Below are 14,506 nucleotides of genomic sequence, written 5' to 3'. Positions count from 1 at the left end.
TAAATGCCCCTTGGAAGAGACGTGCAGGTCGCAGTAGCTTAACAAGACGGTTTAAATGCCCCTTGGAAGAGAGGTGGAGGTCGCAGTAGCTTAACAAGACAGTTTAAATGCCCCTTGGAAGAGACGTGCAGGTCGCAGTAGCTTAACAAGACGGTTTAAATGCCCCTTGGAAGATAGGTGGAGGTCGCAGAAGCTTAACAAGACAGTTTAAATGCCCCTTTGAAGAGACGTGCAGGTCGCAGTAGCTTAACAAGACGGTTTAAATGCCCCTTGGAAGAGACGTGCAGGTCGCAGTAGCTTAACAAGACGGTTTAAATGCCCCTTGGAAGAGACGTGCAGGTCGCAGTAGCTTAACAAGACGGTTTAAATGCCCCTTGGAAGAGACGTGCAGGTCGCAGTAGCTTAACAAGACGGTTTAAATGCCCCTTGGAAGAGACGTCCAGGTCGCAGTAGCTTAACAAGACGGTTTAAATGCCCCTTGTAAGAGACGTGCAGGTCGCAGTAGCTTAACAAGACGGTTTAAATGCCCCTTGGAAGAAAGGTGGAGGTCGCAGTAGCTTAACAAGACAGTTTAAATGCCCCTTGGAAGAGACGTGCAGGTCGCAGTAGCTTAACAAGACGGTTTAAATGCCCCTTGGAAGAGAGGTGGAGGTCGCAGAAGCTTAACAAGACAGTTTAAATGCCCCTTTGAAGAGACGTGCAGGTCGCAGTAGCTTAACAAGACGGTTTAAATGCCCCTTGGAAGAGACGTGCAGGTCGCAGTAGCTTAACAAGACGGTTTAAATGCCCCTTGGAAGAGACGTGCAGGTCGCAGTAGCTTAACAAGACGGTTTAAATGCCCCTTGGAAGAGACGTCCAGGTCGCAGTAGCTTAACAAGACGGTTTAAATGCCCCTTGGAAGAGACATACAGGTCGCAGCAGCATAACAAGACGGTTTAAATGTCCATTGAAGGGACATACAGGTCGCAGTAGCTTAACAAGATGGTTTAAATGCCCCTTGGAAGAGACGTGCATGTCGCAGTAGCTTAACAAGACGGTTTAAATGCCCCTTGGAAAAGACATGCAGGTCACAGTAGCTTAACAACATGGTTTAAATGCCCATTGGAAGAGAGGTGGAGGTCACAGTAGCTTAACAAGACGTTTTAAATGCCCCTTGGAAAAGACATGCAGGTCACAGTAGCTTAGCAAGACGGTTTAAATGCCCCTTGGAAAAGACATGCAGGTCGCAGTAGCTTAACAAGATGGTTTAAATGCCGCTTGGAAGAGATGTGCAGGTCACAGTAGCTTAACAAGATGGTTTAAATGCCCCTTGGAAGAGACGTGCAGGTCGCAGTAGCTTAACAAGACGGTTTAAATGCCCCTTGGAAGAGACGTGCAGGTCGCAGTACCTTACCAAGACGTTTTAAATGCCCCTTGGAAGAGACGTGCAGGTCGCAGTAGATTAACAAGATGGATTAAATGCCCCTTGGAAGAGCAGTGGAGGTGGCAGTAGCTTAACAAGACGGTTTAAATGCCCCTTGGAAGAGACGTGCAGGTCGCAGTAGCTTAACAAGACGGTTTAAATGCCCCTTGGAAGAGACGTGCAGGTCGCAGTAGCTTAGCAAGACTGTTTAAATGCCCCTTGGAAGAGAGGTGCAGGTCGCAGTAGCTTAACAAGACAGTTTAAATGCCCCTTGGAAGAGACGTGCAGGTCGCAGTAGCTTAACAAGACGGTTTAAATGCCCCTTGGAAGAGACGTGCAGGTCGCAGTAGCTTAACAAGACGGTGTACATGCCCCTTGGAAGAGACGTGCAGGTCGCAGTAGCTTAACAAGACGGTTTAAATGCCCCTTGCAAGAGACGTGCAGATTGCAGTAGCTTAACAAGACGATTTAAATGCACAATGGAAGAGCGGTGGAGGTCACAGTAGCTTAACAAGACGGTTTAAATGCCCCTTGGAAAAGACATGCTGGTCACAGTAGCTTAACAAGATGGTTTAAATGCCCATTGGAAGAGAGGTGGAGGTCACAGTAGCTTAACAAGACGGTTTAAGTGCCCCTTGGAAAAGACATGCAGGTCACAGTAGCTTAACAAGACGGTTTAAATGCCCCTTGGAAAATACATGCAGGTCGCAGTAGCTTAACAAGACGGTTTAAATGCCACTTGGAAAAGACATGCAGGTCGCAGTAGCTTAAGAAGATGGTTTAAATGCCCCTTGGAAGAGATGTGCAGGTCGCAGTAGCTTAACAAGACGGTTTAAATGCCCCTTGGAAGAGGCTTGCAGGTCGCAGTAGCTTACCAAGACGGTTTAAATACCCCTTGGAAGAGACGTGCAGGTCGCAGTATCTTAACAAGACCCTTTAAATGCCCCATGGAAGAGGGGTGGATGTCGCAGTAGCTTAACAAGACGGTTTAAATGCCCCTTGGAAGAGAGGTGGAGGTTGCAGTAGCTTACCAAGACAGTTTAAATGCCCCTTGGAAGAGATGTGCAGGTCGCAGTAGCTTAACAAGAGGGTTTAAATGCCCCTTGGAAGAGATGTGCATGTCGCAGTAGCTTAACAAGACAGTTTAAATGCCCCTTGGAAGAGACGTGCAGGTCGCAGTAGCTTATCAAGACGGTTTAAATGCCCCTTGTAAGAGACATGCAGGTCGCAGTAGCTTAACAAGACGGTTTAAATGCCCCTTGGAAGGGAGGTGGAGGTCGCAGTAGCTTACCAAGACAGTTTAAATGCCCCTTGGAAGAGACATGCAGGTCGCAGTAGCTTAACAAGACGGTTTAAATTCCCCTTGGAAGAGACATACAGGTCGCAGCAGCTTAACAAGACGGTTTAAATGCCCATTGGAAGAGACGTACAGGTCGCAGTAGCTTAACAAGATGGTTTAAATGCCCCTTGGAAGAGAAGTGCAGGTCACAGTAGCTTAACAAGACGATTTAAATGCCCCTTGGAAGAGACGTACAGGTCACAGTAGCTTAACAAGACGGTTTAAATTCCCCTTGGCAGAGACGGGCAAGTCGCAGTAGCTTAACAAGACGGTTTAAATGCCACTTGGAAGAGACGTGCAGGTCGCAGTAGCTTAACAAGACGGATTAAATGCCCCTTGGAAGAGACGTGCAGGTCGCAGTAGATTAACAAGACGGTTTAAATGCCCCTTGGTAGAGATGTGCAGGTCACAGTAGCTTATCAAGACGCTTAAAATGCCCTTTGGAAGAGCAGTGAAGGTCGCAGTAGCTTAACAAGACGGTTTAAATGCCCCTTGGAAGAGACGTGCAGGTCACAGTAGCTTAACAAGACGGTTTAAATGCCCCTTGCAAGAGACGTGCAGGTCGCAGTAGCTTAACAAGACGGTTGAAATGCGCCTTGGAAGAGAAGTGCAGGTCGCAGTAGCTTAACAAGACAGTTTAATTGCCCCTTGGAAGAGACGTGCAGTTCGCAGAAGTTTAACAAGACGGTTTAAATGCCCCTTGGAAGACACGTGCAGGTCGCAGTAGATTAACAAGATGGATTAATTGCCCCTTGGAAGAGCAGTGGAGGTCGCAGTACCTTAACAAGACGGTTTAAATGCCCCTTGGAAGAGATGTGCAGGTCGCATTAGCTTAACAAGACGGTTTAAATGCCCCTTGGAAGAGACGTGCAGGTCGCAGTAGCTTAACAAGACGGTTTAAATGCCCCTTGGAAGAGACGCGCAGGTCGCAGTAGCTTAACAAGACGGTTTAAATGCCCCTTGCAAGAGACGTGCAGATTGCAGTAGCTTAACAAGACGGTTTAAATGCACAATGGAAGAGCGGTGGAGGTCACAGTAGCTTAACAAGACGGTTTAAATGCCCCTTGGAAGAGACGTCCAGGTCGCAGTAGCTTAACAAGACGGTTTAAATGCCCCTTGGAAGAGACATACAGGTCGCAGCAGCATAACAAGACGGTTTAAATGTCCATTGAAGGGACATACAGGTCGCAGTAGCTTAACAAGATGGTTTAAATGCCCCTTGGAAGAGACGTGCATGTCGCAGTAGCTTAACAAGACGGTTTAAATGCCCCTTGGAAAAGACATGCAGGTCACAGTAGCTTAACAACATGGTTTAAATGCCCATTGGAAGAGAGGTGGAGGTCACAGTAGCTTAACAAGACGTTTTAAATGCCCCTTGGAAAAGACATGCAGGTCACAGTAGCTTAGCAAGACGGTTTAAAAGCCCCTTGGAAAAGACATGCAGGTCGCAGTAGCTTAACAAGATGGTTTAAATGCCGCTTGGAAGAGATGTGCAGGTCACAGTAGCTTAACAAGATGGTTTAAATGCCCCTTGGAAGAGACGTGCAGGTCGCAGTAGCTTAACAAGACGGTTTAAATGCCCCTTGGAAGAGACGTGCAGGTCGCAGTACCTTAACAAGACGTTTTAAATGCCCCTTGGAAGAGACGTGCAGGTCGCAGTAGATTAACAAGATGGATTAAATGCCCCTTGGAAGAGCAGTGGAGGTGGCAGTAGCTTAACAAGACAGTTTAAATGCCCCTTGGAAGAGATGTGCAGGTCGCAGTAGCTTAACAAGACGGTTTAAATGCCCCTTGGAAGAGACGTGCAGGTCGCAGTAGCTTAACAAGACGGTTTAAATGCCCCTTGGAAGAGACGTGCAGGTCGCAGTAGCTTAGCAAGACTGTTTAAATGCCCCTTGGAAGAGAGGTGCAGGTCGCAGTAGCTTAACAAGACAGTTTAAATGCCCCTTGGAAGAGACGTGCAGGTCGCAGTAGCTTAACAAGACGGTTTAAATGCCCCTTGGAAGAGACGTGCAGGTCGCAGTAGCTTAACAAGACGGTGTACATGCCCCTTGGAAGAGACGTGCAGGTCGCAGTAGCTTAACAAGACGGTTTAAATGCCCCTTGCAAGAGACGTGCAGATTGCAGTAGCTTAACAAGACGGTTTAAATGCACAATGGAAGAGCGGTGGAGGTCACAGTAGCTTAACAAGACGGTTTAAATGCCCCTTGGAAAAGACATGCTGGTCACAGTAGCTTAACAAGATGGTTTAAATGCCCATTGGAAGAGAGGTGGAGGTCACAGTAGCTTAACAAGACGGTTTAAGTGCCCCTTGGAAAAGACATGCAGGTCACAGTAGCTTAACAAGACGGTTTAAATGCCCCTTGGAAAATACATGCAGGTCGCAGTAGCTTAACAAGACTGTTTAAATGCCCCTTGGAAAAGACATGCAGGTCGCAGTAGCTTAAGAAGATGGTTTAAATGCCCCTTGGAAGAGATGTGCAGGTCGCAGTAGCTTAACAAGACGGTTTAAATGCCCCTTGGAAGAGGCTTGCAGGTCGCAGTAGCTTACCAAGACGGTTTAAATGCCCCTTGGAAGAGACGTGCAGGTCGCAGTATCTTAACAAGACCCTTTAAATCCCCATGGAAGAGGGGTGGATGTCGCAGTAGCTTAACAAGACGGTTTAAATGCCCCTTGGAAGAGAGGTGGAGGTTGCAGTAGCTTACCAAGACAGTTTAAATGCCCCTTGGAAGAGATGTGCAGGTCGCAGTAGCTTAACAAGAGGGTTTAAATGCCCCTTGGAAGATATGTGCATGTCGCAGTAGCTTAACAAGACAGTTTAAATGCCCCTTGGAAGAGACGTGCAGGTCGCAGTAGCTTATCAAGACGGTTTAAATGCCCCTTGTAAGAGACATGCAGGTCGCAGTAGCTTAACAAGACGGTTTAAATGCCCCTTGGAAGGGAGGTGGAGGTCGCAGTAGCTTACCAAGACAGTTTAAATGCCCCTTGGAAGAGACATGCAGGTCGCAGTAGCTTAACAAGACGGTTTAAATTCCCCTTGGAAGAGACATACAGGTCGCAGCAGCTTAACAAGACGGTTTAAATGTCCATTGGAAGAGACGTACAGGTCGCAGTAGCTTAACAAGATGGTTTAAATGCCCCTTGGAAGAGAAGTGCAGGTCACAGTAGCTTAACAAGACGATTTAAATGCCCCTTGGAAGAGACGTACAGGTCACAGTAGCTTAACAAGACGGTTAAATTCCCCTTGGCAGAGACGGGCAAGTCGCAGTAGCTTAACAAGACGGTTTAAATGGCACTTGGAAGAGACGTGCAGGTCGCAGTAGCTTAACAAGACGGATTAAATGCCCCTTGGAGGAGACGTGCAGGTCGCAGTAGATTAACAAGACGGTTTAAATGCCCCTTGGTAGAGATGTGCAGGTCACAGTAGCTTATCAAGACGCTTAAAATGCCCTTTGGAAGAGCAGTGAAGGTCGCAGTAGCTTAACAAGACGGTTTAAATGCCCCTTGGAAGAGACGTGCAGGTCACAGTAGCTTAACAAGACGGTTTAAATGCCCCTTGCAAGAGACGTGCAGGTCGCAGTAGCTTAACAAGACGGTTGAAATGCGCCTTGGAAGAGAAGTGCAGGTCGCAGTAGCTTAAAAAGACAGTTTAATTGCCCCTTGGAAGAGACGTGCAGTTCGCAGAAGTTTAAAAAGACGGTTTAAATGCCCCTTGGAAGACACGTGCAGGTCGCAGTAGATTAACAAGATGGATTAATTGCCCCTTGGAAGAGCAGTGGAGGTCGCAGTACCTTAACAAGACGGTTTAAATGCCCCTTGGAAGAGATGTGCAGGTCGCATTAGCTTAACAAGATGGTTTAAATGCCCCTTGGAAGAGACGTGCAGGTCGCAGTAGCTTAACAAGACGGTTTAAATGCCCCTTGGAAGAGACGCGCAGGTCGCAGTAGCTTAGCAAGACGGTTTAAATGCCCCTTGAAAAAGAGGTGCAGGTCGCAGTAGCTTAACAAGACACTTTAAATGCCCCTTGGTAGAGACGTGCAGGTCGCAGTAGCTTAACAAGACGGTTTAAATGCCCATTGGAAGAGAGGTGGAGGTCGCAGTAGCTTAACAAGACGGTTTAAATGCCCCTTGGAAGAGACGTGCAGGTCGCAGTAGCTTAACAAGACGGTTTAAATGCCCCTTGGAAGAGACGTGCAGGTCGCAGTAGCTTAACAAGACGGTGTACATGCCCCTTGGAAGAGACGTGCAGGTCGCAGTAGCTTAACAAGACGGTTTAAATGCCCCTTGCAAGAGACGTGCAAGTCGCAATAGCTTAACAAGACGGTTTAAATGCCCCAAGGAAGAGACGAGCAGGTCGCAGTAGCTTAACAAGATGGTTTTAATGCCCATTGGAAGAGCGGTCAAGGTCACAGTAGCTTAACAAGACGGTTTAAATGCCCCTTGGAAGAGACGTGCAGGTCGCAGTAGCTTAACAAGATGGTTTAAATGCCCCTTGGAAGAGATGTGCAGGTCACAGTAGCTTAACAAGACGGTTTAAATGCCCCTTGGAAGAGGCTTGCAGGTCGCAGTAGCTTACCAAGACGGTTTAAATGCCCCTTGGAAGAGACGTGCAGGTGACAGCAGCTTAACAAGACCCTTTAAATGCCCCTTGGAAGAGCGGTGGATGTCGCAGTAGCTTAACAAGACGGTTTAAATGCCCCTTGGAAGAGAGGTGGAGGTCGCAGTAGCTTACCAAGACAGTTTAAATGCCCCTTGGAAGAGATGTGCAGGTCGCAGTAGCTTAACAAGACGGTTTAAATGCCCCTTGGAAGAGCGTTGGAGGTCGCAGTAGCTTAACAAGACGGTTTAAATGCCCCTTAGAAGAGATGTGCATGTCGCAGTAGCTTAACAAGACGGTTTAAATGCCCCTTGGAAGAGACGTGCAGGTCGCAGTAGCTTAACAAGACGGTTTAAATTCCCCTTGTGAGAGACGTGCAGGTCGCAGTAGCTTAACAAGACGGTTTATATGTCCCTTGGAAGAGAGGTGGAGGTCGCAGTAGCTTACCAAGACAGTTTAAATGACCCTTGGAAGAGACGTGCAGGTCGCAGTAGCTTAACAAGACCGTTTAAATGCCCCTTGAAAGAGCGGTGGAGGTCGCAGTAGCTTAACAAGACGGTTTAAATGCCCCTTGGAATAGACATAGAGGTCGCAGGAGCTTAACAAGACGGTTTAAATGCCCATTGGAAGAGACGTACAGGTCGCAGTAGCTTAACAAGATGGTTTAAATGCCCCTTGGAAGAGAAGTGCAGGTCGCAGTAGTTTAACAAGACAGTTTAAATGCCCATTGGAAGAGACGTGCAGTTCGCAGTAGCTTAACAAGACGGTTTAAATGCCCCTTGGAAGAGACGTGCAGGTCGCAGTAGCTTAACAAGACGACTTTAATGCCCCTTGGAAGAGAAGTGGAGGTCACAGTAGATTAACAAGACGGTTTAAATGCCCCTTGGTAGAGACGTGCAGGTCACAGTAGCTTAACAAGACGCTTAAAATGCCCTTTGGAAGAGCAGTGAAGGTCGCAGTAGCTTAACAAGACGGTTTAAATGCACCTTGGAAGAGACTTGCAGGTCGCAGTAGCTTTACAAGACGGTTTAAATGCCCCTTGGAAGAGACATGCAGGTCGCAGTAGCTTAACAAGACGATTTAAATGCCCCTTGGAAGAGACGTCCAGGTCGCAGTAGCTTAACAAGACGGTTTAAATGCCCCTTGGAAGAGACGTGCAGGTCGCAGTAGCTTAACAAGACGGTTTAAATGCCCCTTGGAAGAGACGTGCAGGTCGCAGTAGCTTAACAAGACGGTTTAAATGCCCCTTGGAAGAGACGTGCAGGTCGCAGTAGCTTAACAAGACGGTTTAAATGCCCCTTGGAAGAGACGTGCAGGTCGCAGTAGCTTAACAAGACGGTTTAAATGCCCCTTGGAAGAGACGTGCAGGTCGCAGTAGCTTAACAAGACGGTTTAAATGCCCCTTGGAAGAGACGTGCAGGTCGCAGTAGCTTAACAAGACGGTTTAAATGCCCCTTGGAAGAGACGTCCAGGTCGCAGTAGCTTAACAAGACGGTTTAAATGCCCCTTGTAAGAGACGTGCAGGTCGCAGTAGCTTAACAAGACGGTTTAAATGCCCCTTGGAAGAAAGGTGGAGGTCGCAGTAGCTTAACAAGACAGTTTAAATGCCCCTTGGAAGAGACGTGCAGGTCGCAGTAGCTTAACAAGACGGTTTAAATGCCCCTTGGAAGAGAGGTGGAGGTCGCAGAAGCTTAACAAGACAGTTTAAATGCCCCTTTGAAGAGACGTGCAGGTCGCAGTAGCTTAACAAGACGGTTTAAATGCCCCTTGGAAGAGACGTGCAGGTCGCAGTAGCTTAACAAGACGGTTTAAATGCCCCTTGGAAGAGACGTGCAGGTCGCAGTAGCTTAACAAGACGGTTTAAATGCCCCTTGGAAGAGACGTCCAGGTCGCAGTAGCTTAACAAGACGGTTTAAATGCCCCTTGGAAGAGACATACAGGTCGCAGCAGCATAACAAGACGGTTTAAATGTCCATTGAAGGGACATACAGGTCGCAGTAGCTTAACAAGATGGTTTAAATGCCCCTTGGAAGAGACGTGCATGTCGCAGTAGCTTAACAAGACGGTTTAAATGCCCCTTGGAAAAGACATGCAGGTCACAGTAGCTTAACAACATGGTTTAAATGCCCATTGGAAGAGAGGTGGAGGTCACAGTAGCTTAACAAGACGTTTTAAATGCCCCTTGGAAAAGACATGCAGGTCACAGTAGCTTAGCAAGACGGTTTAAATGCCCCTTGGAAAAGACATGCAAGTCGCAGTAGCTTAACAAGATGGTTTAAATGCCGCTTGGAAGAGATGTGCAGGTCACAGTAGCTTAACAAGATGGTTTAAATGCCCCTTGGAAGAGACGTGCAGGTCGCAGTAGCTTAACAAGACGGTTTAAATGCCCCTTGGAAGAGACGTGCAGGTCGCAGTACCTTACCAAGACGTTTTAAATGCCCCTTGGAAGAGACGTGCAGGTCGCAGTAGATTAACAAGATGGATTAAATGCCCCTTGGAAGAGCAGTGGAGGTGGCAGTAGCTTAACAAGACGGTTTAAATGCCCCTTGGAAGAGACGTGCAGGTCGCAGTAGCTTAACAAGACGGTTTAAATGCCCCTTGGAAGAGACGTGCAGGTCGCAGTAGCTTAGCAAGACTGTTTAAATGCCCCTTGGAAGAGAGGTGCAGGTCGCAGTAGCTTAACAAGACACTTTAAATGCCCCTTGGAAGAGACGTGCAAGTCGCAGTAGCTTAACAAGACGGTTTAAATGCCCCTTGGAAGAGACGTGCAGGTCGCAGTAGCTTAACAAGACGGTGTACATGCCCCTTGGAAGAGACGTGCAGGTCGCAGTAGCTTAACAAGACGGTTTAAATGCCCCTTGCAAGAGACGTGCAGATTGCAGTAGCTTAACAAGACGGTTTAAATGCACAATGGAAGAGCGGTGGAGGTCACAGTAGCTTAACAAGACGGTTTAAATGCCCCTTGGAAAAGACATGCTGGTCACAGTAGCTTAACAAGATGGTTTAAATGCCCATTGGAAGAGAGGTGGAGGTCACAGTAGCTTAACAAGACGGTTTAAGTGCCCCTTGGAAAAGACATGCAGGTCACAGTAGCTTAACAAGACGGTTTAAATGCCCCTTGGAAAATACATGCAGGTCGCAGTAGCTTAACAAGACGGTTTAAATGCCACTTGGAAAAGACATGCAGGTCGCAGTAGCTTAAGAAGATGGTTTAAATGCCCCTTGGAAGAGATGTGCAGGTCGCAGTAGCTTAACAAGACGGTTTAAATGCCCCTTGGAAGAGGCTTGCAGGTCGCAGTAGCTTACCAAGACGGTTTAAATACCCCTTGGAAGAGACGTGCAGGTCGCAGTATCTTAACAAGACCCTTTAAATGCCCCATGGAAGAGGGGTGGATGTCGCAGTAGCTTAACAAGACGGTTTAAATGCCCCTTGGAAGAGAGGTGGAGGTTGCAGTAGCTTACCAAGACAGTTTAAATGCCCCTTGGAAGAGATGTGCAGGTCGCAGTAGCTTAACAAGAGGGTTTAAATGCCCCTTGGAAGAGATGTGCATGTCGCAGTAGCTTAACAAGACAGTTTAAATGCCCCTTGGAAGAGACGTGCAGGTCGCAGTAGCTTATCAAGACGGTTTAAATGCAACTTGTAAGAGACATGCAGGTCGCAGTAGCTTACCAAGACAGTTTAAATGCCCCTTGGAAGAGACATGCAGGTCGCAGTAGCTTAACAAGACGGTTTAAATTCCCCTTGGAAGAGACATACAGGTCGCAGCAGCTTAACAAGACGGTTTAAATGCCCATTGGAAGAGACGTACAGGTCGCAGTAGCTTAACAAGATGGTTTAAATGCCCCTTGGAAGAGAAGTGCAGGTCACAGTAGCTTAACAAGACGATTTAAATGCCCCTTGGAAGAGACGTACAGGTCACAGTAGCTTAACAAGACGGTTTAAATTCCCCTTGGCAGAGACGGGCAAGTCGCAGTAGCTTAACAAGACGGTTTAAATGCCACTTGGAAGAGACGTGCAGGTCGCAGTAGCTTAACAAGACGGATTAAATGCCCCTTGGAAGAGACGTGCAGGTCGCAGTAGATTAACAAGACGGTTTAAATGCCCCTTGGTAGAGATGTGCAGGTCACAGTAGCTTATCAAGACGCTTAAAATGCCCTTTGGAAGAGCAGTGAAGGTCGCAGTAGCTTAACAAGACGGTTTAAATGCCCCTTGGAAGAGACGTGCAGGTCACAGTAGCTTAACAAGACGGTTTAAATGCCCCTTGCAAGAGACGTGCAGGTCGCAGTAGCTTAACAAGACGGTTGAAATGCGCCTTGGAAGAGAAGTGCAGGTCGCAGTAGCTTAACAAGACAGTTTAATTGCCCCTTGGAAGAGACGTGCAGTTCGCAGAAGTTTAACAAGACGGTTTAAATGCCCCTTGGAAGACACGTGCAGGTCGCAGTAGATTAACAAGATGGATTAATTGCCCCTTGGAAGAGCAGTGGAGGTCGCAGTACCTTAACAAGACGGTTTAAATGCCCCTTGGAAGAGATGTGCAGGTCGCATTAGCTTAACAAGACGGTTTAAATGCCCCTTGGAAGAGACGTGCAGGTCGCAGTAGCTTAACAAGACGGTTTAAATGCCCCTTGGAAGAGACGCGCAGGTCGCAGTAGCTTAACAAGACGGTTTAAATGCCCCTTGCAAGAGACGTGCAGATTGCAGTAGCTTAACAAGACGGTTTAAATGCACAATGGAAGAGCGGTGGAGGTCACAGTAGCTTAACAAGACGGTTTAAATGCCCCTTGGAAGAGACGTCCAGGTCGCAGTAGCTTAACAAGACGGTTTAAATGCCCCTTGGAAGAGACATACAGGTCGCAGCAGCATAACAAGACGGTTTAAATGTCCATTGAAGGGACATACAGGTCGCAGTAGCTTAACAAGATGGTTTAAATGCCCCTTGGAAGAGACGTGCATGTCGCAGTAGCTTAACAAGACGGTTTAAATGCCCCTTGGAAAAGACATGCAGGTCACAGTAGCTTAACAACATGGTTTAAATGCCCATTGGAAGAGAGGTGGAGGTCACAGTAGCTTAACAAGACGTTTTAAATGCCCCTTGGAAAAGACATGCAGGTCACAGTAGCTTAGCAAGACGGTTTAAAAGCCCCTTGGAAAAGACATGCAGGTCGCAGTAGCTTAACAAGATGGTTTAAATGCCGCTTGGAAGAGATGTGCAGGTCACAGTAGCTTAACAAGATGGTTTAAATGCCCCTTGGAAGAGACGTGCAGGTCGCAGTAGCTTAACAAGACGGTTTAAATGCCCCTTGGAAGAGACGTGCAGGTCGCAGTACCTTAACAAGACGTTTTAAATGCCCCTTGGAAGAGACGTGCAGGTCGCAGTAGATTAACAAGATGGATTAAATGCCCCTTGGAAGAGCAGTGGAGGTGGCAGTAGCTTAACAAGACAGTTTAAATGCCCCTTGGAAGAGATGTGCAGGTCGCAGTAGCTTAACAAGACGGTTTAAATGCCCCTTGGAAGAGACGTGCAGGTCGCAGTAGCTTAACAAGACGGTTTAAATGCCCCTTGGAAGAGACGTGCAGGTCGCAGTAGCTTAGCAAGACTGTTTAAATGCCCCTTGGAAGAGAGGTGCAGGTCGCAGTAGCTTAACAAGACGGTTTAAATGCCCCTTGGAAGAGACGTGCAGGTCGCAGTAGCTTAACAAGACGGTGTACATGCCCCTTGGAAGAGACGTGCAGGTCGCAGTAGCTTAACAAGACGGTTTAAATGCCCCTTGCAAGAGACGTGCAGATTGCAGTAGCTTAACAAGACGGTTTAAATGCACAATGGAAGAGCGGTGGAGGTCACAGTAGCTTAACAAGACGGTTTAAATGCCCCTTGGAAAAGACATGCTGGTCACAGTAGCTTAACAAGATGGTTTAAATGCCCATTGGAAGAGAGGTGGAGGTCACAGTAGCTTAACAAGACGGTTTAAGTGCCCCTTGGAAAAGACATGCAGGTCACAGTAGCTTAACAAGACGGTTTAAATGCCCCTTGGAAAATACATGCAGGTCGCAGTAGCTTAACAAGACTGTTTAAATGCCCCTTGGAAAAGACATGCAGGTCGCAGTAGCTTAAGAAGATGGTTTAAATGCCCCTTGGAAGAGATGTGCAGGTCGCAGTAGCTTAACAAGACGGTTTAAATGCCCCTTGGAAGAGGCTTGCAGGTCGCAGTAGCTTACCAAGACGGTTTAAATGCCCCTTGGAAGAGACGTGCAGGTCGCAGTATCTTAACAAGACCCTTTAAATGCCCCATGGAAGAGGGGTGGATGTCGCAGTAGCTTAACAAGACGGTTTAAATGCCCCTTGGAAGAGAGGTGGAGGTTGCAGTAGCTTACCAAGACAGTTTAAATGCCCCTTGGAAGAGATGTGCAGGTCGCAGTAGCTTAACAAGAGGGTTTAAATGCCCCTTGGAAGATATGTGCATGTCGCAGTAGCTTAACAAGACAGTTTAAATGCCCCTTGGAAGAGACGTGCAGGTCGCAGTAGCTTATCAAGACGGTTTAAATGCCCCTTGTAAGAGACATGCAGGTCGCAGTAGCTTAACAAGACGGTTTAAATGCCCCTTGGAAGGGAGGTGGAGGTCGCAGTAGCTTACCAAGACAGTTTAAATGCCCCTTGGAAGAGACATGCAGGTCGCAGTAGCTTAACAAGACGGTTTAAATTCCCCTTGGAAGAGACATACAGGTCGCAGCAGCTTAACAAGACGGTTTAAATGCCCATTGGAAGAGACGTACAGGTCGCAGTAGCTTAACAAGATGGTTTAAATGCCCCTTGGAAGAGAAGTGCAGGTCACAGTAGCTTAACAAGACGATTTAAATGCCCCTTGGAAGAGACGTACAGGTCACAGTAGCTTAACAAGACGGTTTAAATTCCCCTTGGCAGAGACGGGCAAGTCGCAGTAGCTTAACAAGACGGTTTAAATGGCACTTGGAAGAGACGTGCAGGTCGCAGTAGCTTAACAAGACGGATTAAATGCCCCTTGGAGGAGACGTGCAGGTCGCAGTAGATTAACAAGACGGTTTAAATGCCCCTTGGTAGAGATGTGCAGGTCACAGTAGCTTATCAAGACGCTTAAAATGCCCTTTGGAAGAGCAGTGAAGGTCGCAGTAGCTTAACAAGACGGTTTAAA

The sequence above is a fragment of the Phyllobates terribilis genome, unplaced genomic scaffold (genome assembly GCF_046119375.1).
Source record: "Phyllobates terribilis strain yellow unplaced genomic scaffold, ASM4611937v1 Scaffold_1__5_contigs__length_1240528914, whole genome shotgun sequence".
Taxonomy (NCBI): Eukaryota; Metazoa; Chordata; class Amphibia; order Anura; family Dendrobatidae; genus Phyllobates; species Phyllobates terribilis.
Note: the sequence above shows the minus strand (reverse complement) of the source record.